The 17,441-nt window shown below is 46.7% G+C and overlaps 1 protein-coding gene across 5 annotated transcripts in view; it reads right to left on the bottom strand.

The window, feature by feature from the left end:
* Positions 1 to 17,441, bottom strand: part of LOC135387836 (toll-like receptor Tollo) — a 144,403-nt gene that overhangs the window by 6,170 nt on the left and 120,792 nt on the right. The window lies entirely within an intron of this gene.

Raw genomic sequence — 17,441 nt, 5'->3', positions numbered from 1 at the left:
CAAAAAAAAGAAAAAGAAAGACCATCGCTAACGACTGTCGACAAAATAAACGGACAAACCCCACGTAGTACAGACGTTTCCGTTCCTCCATTGCCTCGCCCGCGGAGGTGCCTTTTGTGTCTCGCGGTTAATTACTCTGTAATGCGCCACGCTATTGTTCCTTCTTCGAGCGGGAGCAGTAAAAGATACACCAGAGAAGGGGGTACGAGATTTTTTTTTTTGTCATCTTCTTTTCTTTACGTGTTGAGGCTGAACGTTCTAAAATGGCGGCCATTTATTCAGTGCTCAACGCGGTGCCGACGGCGGTATCGGGAAAAGGTTTGGCACTGATGTGTCGCGGTCACGCGATCCTTTCATCTTTCATGTCTGCTCTCTTTTTGGTTCTTTTTTTTTTACGAAGCCCGGTTTTTTTTTCAGCGTTTTATTTTTTCTGTGCTTGCCAATGCTTTTAGCGAGTTTGTGATTTATAGAACGTTTTGTATTCGTGTACACGTGTACAGCGATGGTAAGCCCAGACTCGGAAATCGTTTTATCCGGAGATTTCGGTATACGTGTGTTTATTGCATGCTGAATGTGAAAGGGTACTTTGAGACGGTGTGAGACGGTTATGGCTGGATAAATCGCATGTGTTTTGTAATGAAGTTACATTCAGAACGCCAGCACAAATGTAATGTGTTACATGATAATTATCACGAACTGTTGTGTAAACCATGACTCGCATCATTGCTTCAATAAGACATCAATCGCCTATTCCCATATAAAAGTAACGAAAATACGTTGCTGTATCCTTACACATAACATATCCTACCTGCTTGTTCTCGATCGTCTGCTGAAGACCCGATTAGGTCCAAGTTCTAAACAGGACTGCGGGTCTCTTAAAAACACCTCCCACTTTGAACGTGCCGGCACGAAAATCGGCGCTTCCACATCGTCAACCATTGCCAAATACCTTTACGAAACAGTTAATCTTAAGCCAGTCACCTTGAGTGTGCAGCAAACGCTCGAACCAGCTCAAGGCTGCCGTCACAACAGCAGCAGTCAAACCGAAATCACCCACACAAAGAGTTCCCATTGTTAGTGTCTTTTGCGATGCCAACTCCGGCAAACCCACCTCGTCAAAAAAAAACAAGATGGTTGAATCGGGGAGCGTACCTCAGTCCCCAGCGCATCGCCAAGGACGAAGCCCAATTGCGTACTTTCTTCTTTCGCGTACGCTGTTGACGTGAGTCTTACGCAAGCGGAAGAGCGGGAGACAAGAACTCGGCCTTTTACCAATAAGACGTGTGATAGAAGCGGCTCATGCTGATTGGCCAGTAAAGGACCTTCTGCAACGTCCTTTCGCGGCTCTAATTGGACGTTGCAAGAACAAAATAGCGTCTGCTTTTCAAAGGAGGTATAGCCGTTCATCTGAAAGCATTGTATCTCTTGTCCGCTATAGCCAAGAAATGCTATCGCATCGCCGAATGCGTTGACGCTTAATGCAATTAGCGGACACAAAAGAAGGCCAACATTGAGTCTGGCTGCCGTTCCGTTTGCTGAGGTGCATAGTCGTAACGGTAAATCGTTACGTTAGCCGCGTCACGTTTGTTCGAAAGACGCTATAGCGTATCTAGCAGCTCTCTGGACAGAAACGTTACTGCCATTAGAAACTGCGGTAAAGACCATTACAAACCAGAATGGTTTAAGGGAGGGGCTTTCCAAAGCAATCTTTTTACGTCTTCTCCTTCGGCGATTGAGGTTAACGATGCTGGTAAGGAGGTTAGTGATTTTGTACGATGTTGATTCAGCACGAGCGTATGGCTGGGGCAGAGCATAAAACTCGAGATGTGCGTTCGCTGAGATTTGTCTCTTTCTCTTTCTCTCTCTCTTTTTTCCCCCCCTATCAAGGCCCTCTCAATTTTCATAAACCCGCACGAGTTTCAGATTTCGGGTCCTCGCATACATACACTGTAAACTGAAAAACACCCTTATGGGTGTAAATGGCTTGTCCTATAACTGACACCTCTTTTTACACCATATGGTCTTAGAACACCCTTTTCAGAGGGTGTATTCTGTGTAAGACACCCTTTGAAAGGGTGCTTTTCCTTGAAAATGCCTTCTTTTGCACCCTTTATACACCCTTTTAGGAGGGTGTTTAACAACCTTACACCCTCCTAGAAGGGTGTTTAAAGGGTGCAAAAGAAAGCATTTTCAAGGAAAAGCACCATTTCAAAGGGTGTCTTACACAGAATACACCCTCTGAAAAGGGTGTTCTAAGACCATATGGTGTAAAAAGAGGTGTCAGTTATAGGACAAGCCATTTACACCCATAAGGGTGTTTTTCAGTTTACAGTGTAGGGTGTCGAGGTATCAAGGATGCCTAAAGAAATCCGTAGGGAAGAAAAGAATGAAAGAGAACCCGTAAAGACAGTAGTCTTTTAAACCCATAGTAAATTTACCAACGGTTAATAAAAATAACAAATAATCAAGCAACAGCTTAAAACCACCCATACAGAGATGTATCATGCAACCACCTCACTGAACACGCGGGTGCCAGGAATAGCTACGAGGATCCCACATTGCCTCATTTAGCATTAGCCGCTAACGGAAACTCAAGAAGCGTCTGTCAACAGTGTATATTCCTTCTGCAACCGTGTCGCAGGCAATGGACGCGAACACATCAAATCAGGCGACGCCTTCGGGTGCGCTGGCGCCAATGATGTTTTTCAGCTGTGACGGATTCTATTTCAAGCGGAGCGGAGCGGTGCCTGGGAGGTCTCTGAAAATTTTTTTCGGCGCAGTGACTCTTTAATGCGACCACGTTCTCCGCGTGCCGATGCTCAGCGTGTAAATCTCTTTTCACTGCGTGACTCGGCTGTGTTTGTGCACATCGTAAATCTTGCAGAGCGATAGGAAACGGAGATTTTATTTTTTCTTCTTCTTTTTTTTTTTTTTGCTTTGCTGGTTGAGAAAGCTTACCAGGTGCAGTCTCAGCACACAAGAGGATGTCCCAAATATCCCAAAGCGGAAATACTATTATCTTAACTGATAAGTGATGTCATCCGTGTTTTGGCTATCAGGCAATGAGGCTGCTGTGCACCGGCCTTGGTAGACCACACTGATTCCAAAGCTGCGGGTTCAAGCCTTGACCGAAGGCGTCAGCAACATGGTGGTATGTGGCGAATTCGTTAAAGCATCGTGGAAGTGACATTTAACGCGGCCCCAAACAGTTCTTCATTGATATACTAGGGTGAAAATGCTAAATATTTTCGCCGTGCGTTGTAATGTCAATGCGCAATGGGCGAGAAACACGTACGACTTGTCGCATGCTGCATTCGCGGACACATTGAAGATGAAAGATGAAAGTCACGGAAAAGGTTAGCCAGCTGTAGGACTCGAACCCACATCTTCTGGATTGCCGGTCCAGGGCTCTACCAATTCAGCTAAGCTAACACGCCTTTCTCAGCGACTTCCAGGGTGCCCAGGTCTCTCACATTGAAGATGACATCGTTGCGACAACGGCTGTGACCTCGCTTCAGGTCTACGATGTGACATTGAGTACAAAAGTAACAGAGAGCCCACTCGTATTATGCGATCAGGAAACGTCGAGCAAAAAAAAAAAAAAGAAAGTGTTGCCAGACAAAAAGAACACACCGGCAACAACAGACCACAGCCGGTATCTGCGATCCTAAAACACCTATTGTTTCACACGTGAAGGGGTATAGCGCAACGCAGATGCGAAAGTCTTCTTGGTCAGGCAACAACAGCTGCAGCGTCCGATACATTGTTTATGCGTCCCTTTCATTGGGGTCATCCAGACGCCAACCGCAAACACAATGGACGCCAACTGCTCCCACGTCGTAGACAGTTAGCGCCGGTCTATGACATCTGCAATTCGGTTAATGTCAACGGCACATGTGAATGGGACTTAATGACGTTGCGTCGTCGTACCGTATAGTGGGTCGGGGGTTCAAGTGTAGGTGATGATGATGAGATTTACGGTCAGGTATAAAAAGCGGGGTAATGAGTGTAATTGTTCACTCGTCCTCTATAGTGTAGAAGGTGAATGTCTTGAGGTTTCTGAGGAGTAAATTAAAGTAAGGCACCTATCAATTCGTACCACAAAGTAAAACTCGGAGCCTCATTAAATATAACATTTAATGGCACAGGCTATCGTGCATGAGACTGTACTTGTTCCAGTGAAAGAAGTCATGCTTAGTACCACCATCGTACTTCAAAGCAGTATACTAACACAGAGACAGAACAGAACACGAGCGACACAGACAACTGCTTGCTTACAACTGGCGAATTTTTTTTTACACAATACGTCTTATATAGGAGTTGACGACTTGGAACGCGGGTTCCATACGGGGGAATAATCATGCATGCGGAGCGGAGACGAAATGTGTAAACAAAATTCGCCAGCTGTAAGTAAGCAGCTGTCTGTGTATAGCTCGTGCTCTTTTCTGCCTGTATGTTGATTGCTGCTTTGCAGTACGATGATCAACTAACTACCCCAAATTAAGGACATTATAGTTTAGTACAATCACTATATATATCTGTCGTTTTTGAAAAGACGAAAGACACTTCTGAGAGCAGCAGTAACGGGGTGCTTTTCCTTCCCCTTAGAAACGACACTATGCGTAGCGATTGCAGTGAAGTGACTCCGTGGCCCTTCGATGATGTCCGTTGCACCGTACGCTCTGATGTCATATCATCATTTTAAAACTTTGAATGCGGATTGGCATGGACGAATTCCCCCATTTTTCCCCCTTTATCCGGCATAACTAATTGTGGTCACAACCACGTTTTATTGATTCGATTAGTTGATGAGTTTCGTTATGCTTATGTTTCTAAGTCTCTCCTTGGGGTCTTAATGAGGTTTCCTTGTCGAGCTTGGATAATAAGATTGAACGAACGTGTAATAACTGGTGAAACTTGTCATCCGTCCAGTATAGCTGCTGTAGCATTATCATTACAAGACCTCACGACTACTTAAATCGATATCACCATCAGATGAGCCCAAAAGCCAAAACCGGTTTCATATCACTTCGTGTCGGTCTGGTCATCGTCATTCTCCTACTTTTCCTTTTCTCACCATCATCATGATCATCATCATGGACATCATCAACAACGCACTCTTCCAGTGCAAGACACGAGACAGGCCTCGTGTACCACAGTTCTACGGAACCCTTACAGTCCGACATTTAATTTTTGATCACACACTGCGCAGCGACCCAGGTTCTTGTACCTTCAGAAGTTAAACGATCCAGACAGGCATATATACTGGGCGAGTTGTTATAGGTTCCATTTTCCGCTCCAGGCCACCAGGTCGCGCTGGAAGTCATTCCCTGTCTTCTCCCTTCTTCTCAATACCGTCCCATTACGAGAAGTTGTTTCTGACATGGGCTCTCCCAAGAAGTATCTCTTCATTTTGATAATGCCCTCGAAGAGTGACCCCGGCGGAAAACAGTCCACAGAGAAAAGAAACCGCCCTGTTTTTTTGTTTTTTTTTTCTTCTTCATTTTTCGTAACGGTCTCCTGTTCTTCATCTGCTTGCGGGCCGAACACAACACGCAGCGGGGTAGGAAAACTAATGGAAACGCAAGCGCCCCCAGAGACCACAATTACCTGAGTGTTCCTTAGAAACATCATTTTCTTTTCTCAAATGTTTTCGCTTTATTACGTTTATTACATTGCTCCGTACTCGCATTTTAGTCCACGCAGACGCTACGTAGTATAAGCTACATAGCGCGGCTGAGGTGCTGCAAAATTTCTCTTCCTCGGTCTCTCCTTTTTTTTTTTTGTATGCGTGTGCGCTTGCAAAGACATACGTTTCCTCGCTCCTTTGTGCAAGAGTCGACGAACATTAACGCCGTCGGAACATATATTTCTGTGTCTTTTACGTCCGGACGGTTGATTTTTGTAGAATAAATTTGGTTCTTTGCGCGGAAAGTGGTACGTTTTTTTTTGTTTTTTTTTTCCTTCGTGGAAGAGAGGTAATAAATTATGGAGAGAGAAGATTGTTTCTTTTCACGAGGATGTGAATGGAAATTTATCCAAATAAATAAATGAATAAATAAATAAGGGCACGGCCGGCGCACGGGGAAATCGTGAGAGAAAATGTATTTCTCCCACCGGTGGTTAATGCTTTGTTCTGCTTTCTGTTTTCATGGTGCTGCACGATTCGTCACTCTTTTTTTACCTTTTTTCTTTTTTTTTGCATTTTCTCTCCGCTAAGAACGAAGAACGCATATTGTATTAAGGCGGATGCGCTGTACGCAAATCATGCGTGGCGAAGACCTGCGATTCAAATACACGGACATATTTGTGAAGTATACATTCGCTCGTATAGGGGGCAGGCGCTTTAAAGAGGGCTTCACCTCATAACAGTGTTATACATGACCTCACCTAGTGCTGTTTGTTTTATTTCTTGTTTTTCTTATTCGTTCTCTTTTTTTTTTTTTTTTCAAATTCTGTGTTAGCGTCGCCAAGCAACTGTGGCGACAGTCAGGGTACAAAACATAAGGGGGTTGGTCTGCATCTCGGGCCGACTTCACGGGGAACTGTGTGCCAGAAAGTCCAGGGAGAACCACGGACAGCACAACAGGTGGTAGGATTCGAACCCATTACCTCCCAGTTTTCGGCGTTACCTTGGACCCACCCCCGACGTGTGCATGCCGCTGGTATTTAGTGTTGTAGATAGTTCATTAATTCGCTCGCAGGCTAATTGTCGTTTCGTTCATTTATTTCTAGTTAGTTATTTAGCTAGTTAAAAAGAAGTTAGCTCTTCAGTTAGTTAGTAAATTAAAAGAAAGAAAAACTAAGACAAGCTCAGGAGAAAACGCCCAAGAAAAGTTGTCCCGTTGGATCTTCTCGACTTTGTAAAAGACTCAGATGACCAGTCGAAGCGTTTGCTATCAATATCTGCCCTTCAGCTTTAGTCCATGTAGTGTAGTTGCGGAGATTATACGTTGAAAGTAGAATACATATATCGGAAGTTTGAAAAAATATTTCGTTCGCGAGGCTATATATATCTCGATTAGATATCCCTGACCTCCGATAGGCGGCAACACAATCTCCGCGAGAATCCCGTATGTCTGGTCAGAGAATTTGCGCTGACACAGTTGCTGACCCCCTTGACCTGTTATGATACGTGTCTCCCCGCTTGCTCGAAGCGCATTCCGAGCGACGGTCGACCATGTTACGGCGCCCATCCATCATAAGATGACAACGACACGCTGGATGGACGCAAAAAGCTCGTCTTGGAATGTGAGTTTGGAAATCGTAAAGCAGCTTCGTCATATACGTGGCCGATAACGTCAGCGTACATGCGTTGTTTGGCGTTCTGGTGGTTTCGGAGATTGTCGGAGCACGATTATGCATGATGGAACGTATAAGGGCTCTGTGAAAGAACGAATGGAAAGAACGGTTCGGTAAACACAAAACACAAAAGCTTCAAGATGCCTAAAAGCAAGAACAACGACAAGACAACTAAGTACAAGAACAAGAACTTACCAAGGGGCTTCCCCTCGGCAAGTCGTCAGAAAGCAGATGCCGGCGCAGCGGAATTGGTTAGTGCACTCCACGGGCAATCGAGACGATACGTCGTTGGAGTCCAGCGACTTTCTGGCTTTTTTGTCGACTGCCATATTTACATACAATTTACATACTCCAAGGTATTCTAAGCGGAGTCATCGCTTATAAGCACAGGCGACCCGCGGTGCTAAGATGCCACCAGACGACGCAAACCGACAAATTAATATGCATTTGGAAGTGTAGGAACTACTGGAATGTGCAGCTGCATTGAAAGCGTGCTATTTTCATCTTGAACAGCCGTTCTTGCACCTGCACCCGTATCGACGACAAGGACGCCCCCTAAGGCTGCGCTTACATATCACACTTTGAAGTCATCAAACTGCACAACGCAACAATCGCACGAACAAACAATTCCTCAAGGCAGCTCAAGATCATCTCAAAATAATTCAAGTTCGCACCAGCGGATCAGAAGTTTTGAGAACTAAGATTCAACAAAGCCTGCAGGTTCCAAATTCCCGCACAACTCCGACGGAATGAATCCCCAAAGTGGGCCCACCTGAACAGTAACTCCCCTCCTGAACACACACAGCCGCAGCTCGAAGACGCAAAGCCCCGACAACATTCCAAAGCGACGGCTCATCCCAGCTGCAGATTTTGCACGCTCGCTGTTGACACAGACTTCCGCTGGCAACCTTGAAGAATTCGGAGCAGCAGCAGAGCAGAAGACGACGACGACGACGACGGCAACAACCGGTCGGCTGCGCGATCGTTTTGTATCTCGTTATAACCTGCACGGACTCGTGTCCTCAGTTTGACATGTTTGCCGAAACGTCACTGGCGTTGAAGATAAAGCCTGAGAAAAAGTGGCCAGAGGTGTTTTCTTGGCCGTAGAGGCTGCCTTTCTTTTGTGGACGCTCTCGCCTTCTGTGAGAATCGCCGGACAGCGTGCGAAGGGAAAACAGAGGGATATTCTGAGTCTGAATGGAGGGTTTGACGTGGTCGGTCCAGGTGTGTAATGGCTGCGTTAGGCGTCATTGTCCTCAGAGTGACTTGGGTAATGTTGTGTACGGAACGGTGTGCGCGGAGTGTTATCCTGGACCTGCAGGAACGTCCTGATTGGGTGTATTTTTGAGGACGACAGCTCCGAGTCAGTGTATGTCGGTGGCGCGAACCGAACTCAGGCTTGTCTGATTGGCAGTCATGTGTGCCACCACTACACTACGCCGACATAACAAGGCCTCGTTCAGAAAGACAAGGATACAGATTCACTCGTCTGGCCACATTGTGCCTTACATTTTATTCCGCACAGTGTCAAACAGGTGTGGGTTCTGAAGCGCGTTGCAGGCCAAGATCTCAGCACATGCAAAGAAAGGTTAGGTGGGGCCGAAATGAACTCGAGGACTGACTTGAACAAGGGGAATTAGTCGGGGCTGGCTACATTCAATGACAAAGCACGGTCGCTTATAGTCGCACAGTCGTAACACCCCGAATTATTATTGCTCCGTCGAGCCCGCGATAAGGACAGGTAGGGCAGAATTATATGTCGATAACGTAAAGGTTCCCTCAGGATCGACGCTGTGGCATCGGTGTCGCAGCCGACAATGTCAGCGGTAATGAACACGAAGCAAACAGAACAAGATCTTGGAGGCGATGCAATTATGCAAAGTGAAGCTCGCTGTGCCACGAATACTGCTTGAGATGGAAATATGGCGGTCGTGGAAAAAAAGCTAGATAGATAAACTGCACAGCTCTTGATTGGAGGTCAAGCGCGCTAACCACTACGTTACACTGGCACGGCGTATACGGGCGACTTGTCCAAGAGGTGCGTCGTTCGACTCTCACCGCTCTCTGTCTTTTTCGACGGCTGCCATATTCCAATATGCTGTTCTTAGGCACATTGAGGCTTGTGTCGTTTTGTGCCTTTCTGTGTTCTGTTTTGTGTGCTTTGTACGTGTCTGTCGTGCTTGCCTCTGAACAGTCATACTTTCCATCCCGAATGTATAATGTTGCTGTCATTGACCTCACTTGATGGGACAAAGTTGCAAGCTCGAGGACAATCACGTCGTCCCGCAATGCGCCCTCGCAAACATGACCAATTATCACGCTGTTCCACCTGCTACTTCCCGAAATACACATCTGCCAAAATATCCCGTGAGAAGCGCTTACATCACGTAAACATTTCGCCGTCAAACTGAGCCGACGTGGCACCGCTGTGAACGTCCACATTCTTCCTTCACACCAGGGGACGCCCCGCGTGCAGGTGCCACAGAGCGGCCCGAAAGAACCGCAGAATAAGTTTAGAACCCATCCCTCGACCTCGTCTGCCATTATGACGTGAAACGACGTGCTGTAAAATTTTTCGAGACACGACAAAAACTCGGGGAAAAGTAAAGTCCAATATTTTAGCAGCTGACTTTGAAGAATACCGTCGAGGAATCCAGGCGCTGCGACGAATTGCTCCAGAACACGTCCCGTCACGTCACGTCCCCTTCTCTGACCCCACAACTACCCCCCCCCCCCCCCACCCGCTCTCTGGGCTTTCACTAACGGTCCCCCAGCGACGACGAATTTGCTTTCCCCTCCAAACTGCAAGAAAAGAGCAATTCTCCTGTTATGTCCCAGCACTCTCGAAGGAAGACAACGAACTCAAAGGACATGATGGATCGGGTGAACCTTCTAAATGGGGGGGAACTCGAGTTTCTCCACAGATGAGCAAAAATGCTCGGTAAAGTCTGATCCCAACCCCCGCGGAGGGGCTGGCCATGGCTTATGGGTCTCTCCGCGCTATTTTTTTTTTTTTTTTTTTTCATTTTTCTCTCGCTGGCGCCATAGTCGATCTTTCGTAGCCTTCCCCTGTTCTGTGCTAGAAGTGTAGCAGGTTCTCGGGAGTAAAATAAAAAAGGTTAAGTGTATAGTGAATTGGAAACGGCCTCAAAAGAGCGGCTTTGTTCCCCTTGTATTTCACATTATTCACCGTAAGAGGGCGGAAATAGCAGAAGTGGAGTCGTTTAGCGCTCCTCGAGGAGAGGGCACGTCATGGTACGAGAACGCTCGAAGACAAAGTGTAGATATACGTATACCTCAACCTCTAAAAGTGCGGAATCAAATGTCAGTACTTCCATGGAAGAGAAGAGGGAGGATATTTTTGGTACGATAAGCAGGAGGAATCTTTACGACGGAGAAGGGGGCTAAAGTGTATTCTTATATTTGTAGAAGGTAGCTCGCAATGAAGGTCTGTCTGAAAGATTGAAAAGTGCTGCAGGAGCACGTGTGTGGCGCTGGTAGATGACGTAGAAAGGACAATCAAGATCCAATGCACCGTGTCGATGTTCTTGTGCATACTATGGTGCATTTCACGAGAGCCGTCTATTAAAAGGGAGTCTGGCCACTGGGAGGAGTCCCACTGGCTCGACCTGTCAATCATATAGTTCGGGGGCCTCTGATTGGTTTCCTTTCTATACCACGGGGGTCGCCATGACACCTGACTGCCACCCAAGATGGCGACGAAAACAAACACGGTGAAGCGGGAATTTCGTGACAAAAAAACTTTCACAGACTACTCTGATTTTACGCTGCAGATATACAGTCAACCCTCGATTTATGAACACCCTCGGTTCCCGGAAAAATCGTTCATAAATCGAGGGATTCATAAATCGAAAATTCCGTTAAGTCAGTACTATCGAGCTGACGAATCAGTACTTGCGAGTTGGGATTGTGTTTATAATACAATATATTGTGTAATTTTGCTTTCGACCATGCCTTCTGCTGTACACTTGGTCGACCCTAATGCGTCCCCGGAAAAGCAGTTTGTTGTTCGGATTTCGAGGGGATAAAAACCGAGGGTGCAATATCTGGAAAAAGATTCGTCCGTTCCGGCATCATTCATAAGACCACGAAAAAATACCTTTGAAGATTTCTGTTGACCTCAGAACGATCTGTTCATAAACTGAGGGCAAAAACGCTGGGCAACTCCTAGTTGGTTCCCAGAAATTCCGTTCAATATCGAGGTTCATAAAACGAGGGGAAAATGCATGTAAAAAGTTTGGTTCCTCGTGCTCCTGTTCATAAAACGAGGGAATTCATAAATCGAAGGTTCATAAATCGAGGGCTGACTGTAGATCCTTATACATAGTGTAGGTGACACGGCTGTCTAATATCAGCACTCCGTGGTTTATCTCATGTCAAATCTTGAGGTGTTGCAGGACTATCTCTTTCGAGTAATAAACACGCGCACCACATGGTCCACCTTGAAAGACAATATTGGCACAACACTTTCAAGCGCAACAGAGGTACATATGGGACGGTGAAGTACTAACAAGTGATTTTAGCCAACCGTGTCCCCAACAGAACGTTTCTGATTTCCGAGATTGCCATTGTACAGCAATGACTTCCTGAATTACTCGATGCTATACAGCGCATACCCACAGCCTTTCCCCGGGCCAGCCCAGACTTTCTCGCATAAATATATTTCACAAAACGAAACCGTGCGCGTATCCTCATTCAACAAAGCTTCCGGCGCGTCTCAGCCGCGCTCTAGAAATCAGTAAAATCTCTTCTCAGTGTAGTTCCATATACATCCGCTAGAGGCCGCTTTCATTAATGGAAATCGTGCTCGTTCGTACTTCCACACTTCACTACATCCCGGATGTGGCCACTAAGCAAAACAGCGCTCTCCGATACAACCCGTAACCATTCAGACGTGCACACAATATAAGCACAACGCAATTTCGTTATTTTCCAAACGCGCTTTCGCCTTTTTTTCAAAAGCTCGCGCACCAATCCGGTCACGGCAAGAACGCAGAGCTCTCAGTTTCCTTTTGCTTTTATCAATCCGACTGTAAATCTGTTTCAGTTCACCGTCCCCAGTGTATACCCACTGAATCTCTTGTTGTCCTTTCGCGGACCACCAGCGATTGTAGCGCCACGCATCAACGAAGCGAGAAATAATCCCACGTCCGAACGAAGGGAGCGAAAACCCTAATCAATTACCCGGGCCAAGACCAGTTGACTTGGCGAACCGTTTTTTTTTTTTTTGCTTTCGTCTGTTCGATTGTGTGTTCTTTTAGTTTCGTTCTTCGCAAGCATTCGTAAGGATAGAACTGGAGGTGCGCATCAGACGGTCGCTGACATTCGAGGATTAGCATTTTGCGATGGGCATTCGTAAAAGGTTGACCAGCCGGCGACCCGGTGGTCTTGTCGAGTGACATGCTGTTGAGATACGCGGCGTTTAAGGCGAATAAGCTGGTAAACCACTTGCGTCCGCTCGGTAGGCGAAGGGAGCTTAAGAGAGCAAAGCGTTCATTCCGGGGCTTCGAGACGCATCTTCATGAATAGCTAATGAAGCGGCGATGGTGGTTAAGAAGAAGCAGACCGTTTAGGTTGTGGCTTTCGGTTGTATCTCGTGTGTGCGTTTTTTCTTTGCTGGAACGACGGAGTGGAGTTGGTCAATGCTGGCCCCCTACGCGTGTGTGGTTAGGGTGGGTTTATGATGTTGGCGTGTAGACAAGGGTGGAGTGGTTAGCGGCGGGAGACTCTGTCTTCGAGAGGAATATTTTCTGCGTGCATCAAAAAGCTCTGTGGGGTACCTGTATTGAGATGGTACTTACGAAGCGTTGGAGGACCAGGCGGCGTTGTCATATCTTAAGGGCTAGTTAACGTCAATCGACGTTCAACTGTCACGTGATGCAAAGTAATTCCATAGACTGGGCAAAGATAGGTACGACAGGGCTCCTCGTGAACACAATCCAACAGCACCATTGCCTCAGACACGAAAACAGGGGCATTTCTTCTTCTTCTTCTGTTTTTTTTTTTTTTTACTCTTCGCGCAGCTCTCCAAAATTCACATCAACGCTTTTGTTTTTGTTTGTCTGAAATAAATCGGCGGGGCATTGAGCGCAACTCGACTCTTGAGTAAAAGAAAAAAGAAAAATTAATAGTTGACACCTTGTCCTCCCTCGCTGTCAAGCACTGAGGAGCAATCAAAACCACACCCTCTACCTTCTGCGAACTAGACATCTTCGCATCGTGGCACATTAAAACCGGCAGCAGAAAAAAAAGAAAAAAAGAAGCTACGAAAGAAGAACCCTAACACCACCTACGAAAGAATGAAATTACATCGTGGAGTACAAATTTGGTGACGGACCGTCTCGGCAAGTAAAGAAAGTGCGACGCGCCCTCCCTGGGCGTTAACGGCTCTTCGTCGAGTCACAAAAAGAGGGACGCCTTCAAGGCTGCGTGAGGTCGCGTCTTCTCTCAATTGCTGGGTGTGCGCACTCGTCTGACTCACTGCGCTGAGTTATCGTGAACATCTAGAGTACCGCGTTCCCACAAGGCTCGCGGGCAGGTCAAATGCGAGGTCCTACCTTCACGGTTGTTAGTCCTATAGTACAGGGAATGCCGCGCTGTCGGTTATGGCTGTTTTTATGGTCCTGCGTTGAGAGCGAAGCTGTTAGAGTTTCACCTCATCACCAACAGGAGGTATATACGCGGGATATACGCGCCACATTTTCGTCTAGATGTTGTGTGTGGAAACTGTAAAGGTTCTGAGCGAAGCAGCCATATATAGGGAAGGCGATACTGTAATTTTCTCGAGGTGTTCAGCTGTCTTTTTTTTCTTCTTACATCTTTAACTATTTTCGCATAGGCTGTTGTTCTCCCGCTTTACATATGTCCATTCACAAGTGACTACTGTTACAGAGAGGGGCTGTTTACATAGTGTGGTTCCACGACCTAACGTAGAAATAGAGCAGTAATCGAAGTCTTTCCTTTTCGATGACTAACATATTTCGACCTTCAAATGTTCGTGGGCGATGCTGGCTTTGTGTGCCCACGCCGGAATGGTGAATTCCCGTCATGTTTAGTTGCTCAATGTTGCCAGCTTTTCCTTCATTGCCATCAACTCTCGGTATAAACATCCTGCTACTACCCAGAGCGGATGTTTCTTTTCAGTTTAACGATAAATCACCTACTGATACATAAGGTGGCTTCAAAATCGTCGGGCTAAACATTCATACTTCCACCCGTTGTGCAGCAAAGCCGACATACAAACACTACGGAACTTACAAAACTTCGTATAAAAAAGCGAACGCTATTATGTTCTCCTCAGCTCCTGTGCCTGCCCCTGAATGCTTAAACATCTGACACATTTCCGACGGAATCTTAAAAAAAAAAGATTCCGCATTACCGATGCGAAGCGACTGTAAATACCCAAGCTGCACGCCAATATTGGTCCAATATTGAACCCATATGGGTTGCCAAGATTGCCAATATTGGACCAATATGGGGAGTGCAACCAGGCTCCATATGGAAAACTGGGCAATGTCTCAATGGCTCAAACTGGGCAATATGGGGCCCATATTGCCCAGTTTCAGCCAATATGGGAAAAATCTTGGCGAAACAGGCCTCATAATATTGGACCCGTATCGCCAGTGACCAGCCAATATGGGCCCAATATTGTGTGCTGCTTGGGTATGAGCGGCGTACAGACGTGGGCAGTTTGAGAGAGGACAACAGCAAGAAGTGGGGGACAGGGCCCTGTCCCCCACTTCTTGGGGTTGTAGTTTGCGTCCTGGGCCGCCTTCACGAGGAACTGTGCCGACATTCGTCTGGAAAGTCTGACAGAAAATCCTAGGGGAAACCCCAGACAACACAGTCTGCAGTAGGATTCGAACCCACTACCTCGCAGTCTTCGGCACGACCCTGGCTACCACAAACGAGCGGACGCTTTAACCCGCTTGGCCATGGCGCTGTTTCAGGCGGTTTTCGCAAAAGGGAACCAGGACAGAGAGTTTCATAACCTTACCCCGAGCAAAAACAGGAATAAACACACGCCCAGTAATTACAAATTACACACGCACACAGACAGAAACATATAATTAACACCGATGCTTATCGACGCAGGGAAACTCGAGCATCTCGCGTCTGACAGTGAATGCTTCGAAAGGCATAAGAGGTCCGCTCGTGCTCGCAAGAAAGACAGAAAATGGTTCTTTGGAAAAGAAACGCAACAAGGCTCGCTGATGAAGCGTGACGGAGCAAAAGAAAGAAAAAAAAAAAAAACGCAGCAGCGAGATGTCATTCGAGTGCGACGAGTCCCATGCCATGATTTATCGGCCCAACGAAACGGGGGCCTTGTCAGGAAGGGTTACGTCATAAATCGTGCAGTCGACGATCTGAAAGGGTGGCCATGTTTCTTCTTCGCCATTTTTTTGCTTCTTCCGTTGCCTCGGAATGCATTTCGCGAATATTTTTCGCGGAGTGAAATATGTCGATGAAAGTGCACGGATCTGTCTTCCCCCTCTCGCTGGTGATGGGAAGAGAATAGCAAGAATGTTGCGTTGCGTCAAGGTAGTTTCCGAAGTGGATTTCTGATTGATGCAGTTGTTCTTGCTCGTGTTTTCTGAACGCTTACGTTCGCGGAGATGGGTTTAAAGAATGCGTTTGCGCGAAACACGGTCGCAATTTCGAAGTGGTGCGCTACATGTAGAAAGGACTAGAAGAAATTTCGATGAAGCTCCGGATGGTCGTAGCTTTGAGGACATGCGGGGTCGTTGTGCTGTCACAGACCATTTTCAAGCCACGGTCTTCCATATAAACTGCACGAATTGGCTGTTGTTACACATTGCAGCCAGCACTGTCTGCATTTGACTACTATAGTTCGCAAGCTACGGGGAGATACTGGATCCATACCACGCACGCTGCCCTGTCCTTGCACAGGACTACAGGACCGCGGCGCAATGCAGCACCATTTAGTCACGCGACTATGATACTCACTACAGTATCACTGAGGGCAATTATCGAACAGGCACCACGAGACAACGGAAGCAGACATAGCGATAAATAAGTCAATGAATTGTTATAGGCAGATTTCCCGATGTCCAGAGACCTTTACCAGAGGCTTGCACAATTTTGACCACGACCTACTCCCACAGATAGTACAAGTCGTGACTTTGGCACGCAACTTATCTTTAGACAAGACAAGCCCAGTGACGTCGAATCTACATGGTCAAGAGACTGTGGCAACCTGCGAGGTCCACTAATCATCATCTGCTGTCATAGAGACCTGGACATTTCAGAGGCTCCCAGCACCAAGATCGTAGTTCTTTTCGGCCGCCGCTTGACGAAGGATTTGGCGCTATAGTTCTCACTGTTCGTATAGTCACGTGACTTGCCGAAAGCGCGGCAATGTCTGTGACGAAGAAGCAAGCTGCGCGCGCTTAGCAATGACGGGAGCAACAATGATGGTAATATAGCCTACATGCCATTTCGTATCTCTACTAATGCAAAATAGCGTTTTTTTTTTTTAGCGGACACTATGATAACTAACCATCTCTCCCGTGAAAGATTGCAGCATGTCCAGTTCCATATCTGTAGTACGTAGTAGGTTGTGCCATTAATTTCACTGAGCATTTACCAATGCCCTGACATTGACAGGACATGTCCTAACACTTAGCGCGTCCTGACAGGAAAGCCCTTCCTGTTTATAACGCAGAAGCGCCAAAAACTCGTTGCGAGCCTTCATAAACAGAAAAAAAAAAGGCGGTAAGGCTCGAAGGGTTTCCGCGAAGACGACATATATATAAAAGGGAAAGGGACACGAAAGGTTCCTGTGAAGTGAATGGTGCTCATAACTTACGCTGGGAATGGGGCAATTTGCGCTGATTTCAGCCGGCGGTCGCACACGGTTTATGGCGAACTAAAGTGTTCTTCAAGGGCGTGTTTTCCTGGACTTTTCCTCCCTTATGGCCGCTCATAATTTAAGAGTTTTTTTTTTTTTTTTAGAGGTCGCTGCTGGGACTTTATACAATTTGCGTCCTTAGAGGTGGTCCAAAACTCGGGCCGTGGCTTCTCCGTGTGGGCCTCTATATAGACGCCCAACAGTCTTCGTAGCGGGAGGATCAAAGGGAAGAATGTTGCCGTTGAGC

The sequence above is a fragment of the Ornithodoros turicata genome, chromosome 3 (assembly GCF_037126465.1).
Source record: "Ornithodoros turicata isolate Travis chromosome 3, ASM3712646v1, whole genome shotgun sequence".
Taxonomy (NCBI): Eukaryota; Metazoa; Arthropoda; class Arachnida; order Ixodida; family Argasidae; genus Ornithodoros; species Ornithodoros turicata.
The sequence above is the reverse complement of the archived record's forward strand: the minus strand, read 5'-3'. Positions and strand labels throughout refer to the sequence as shown.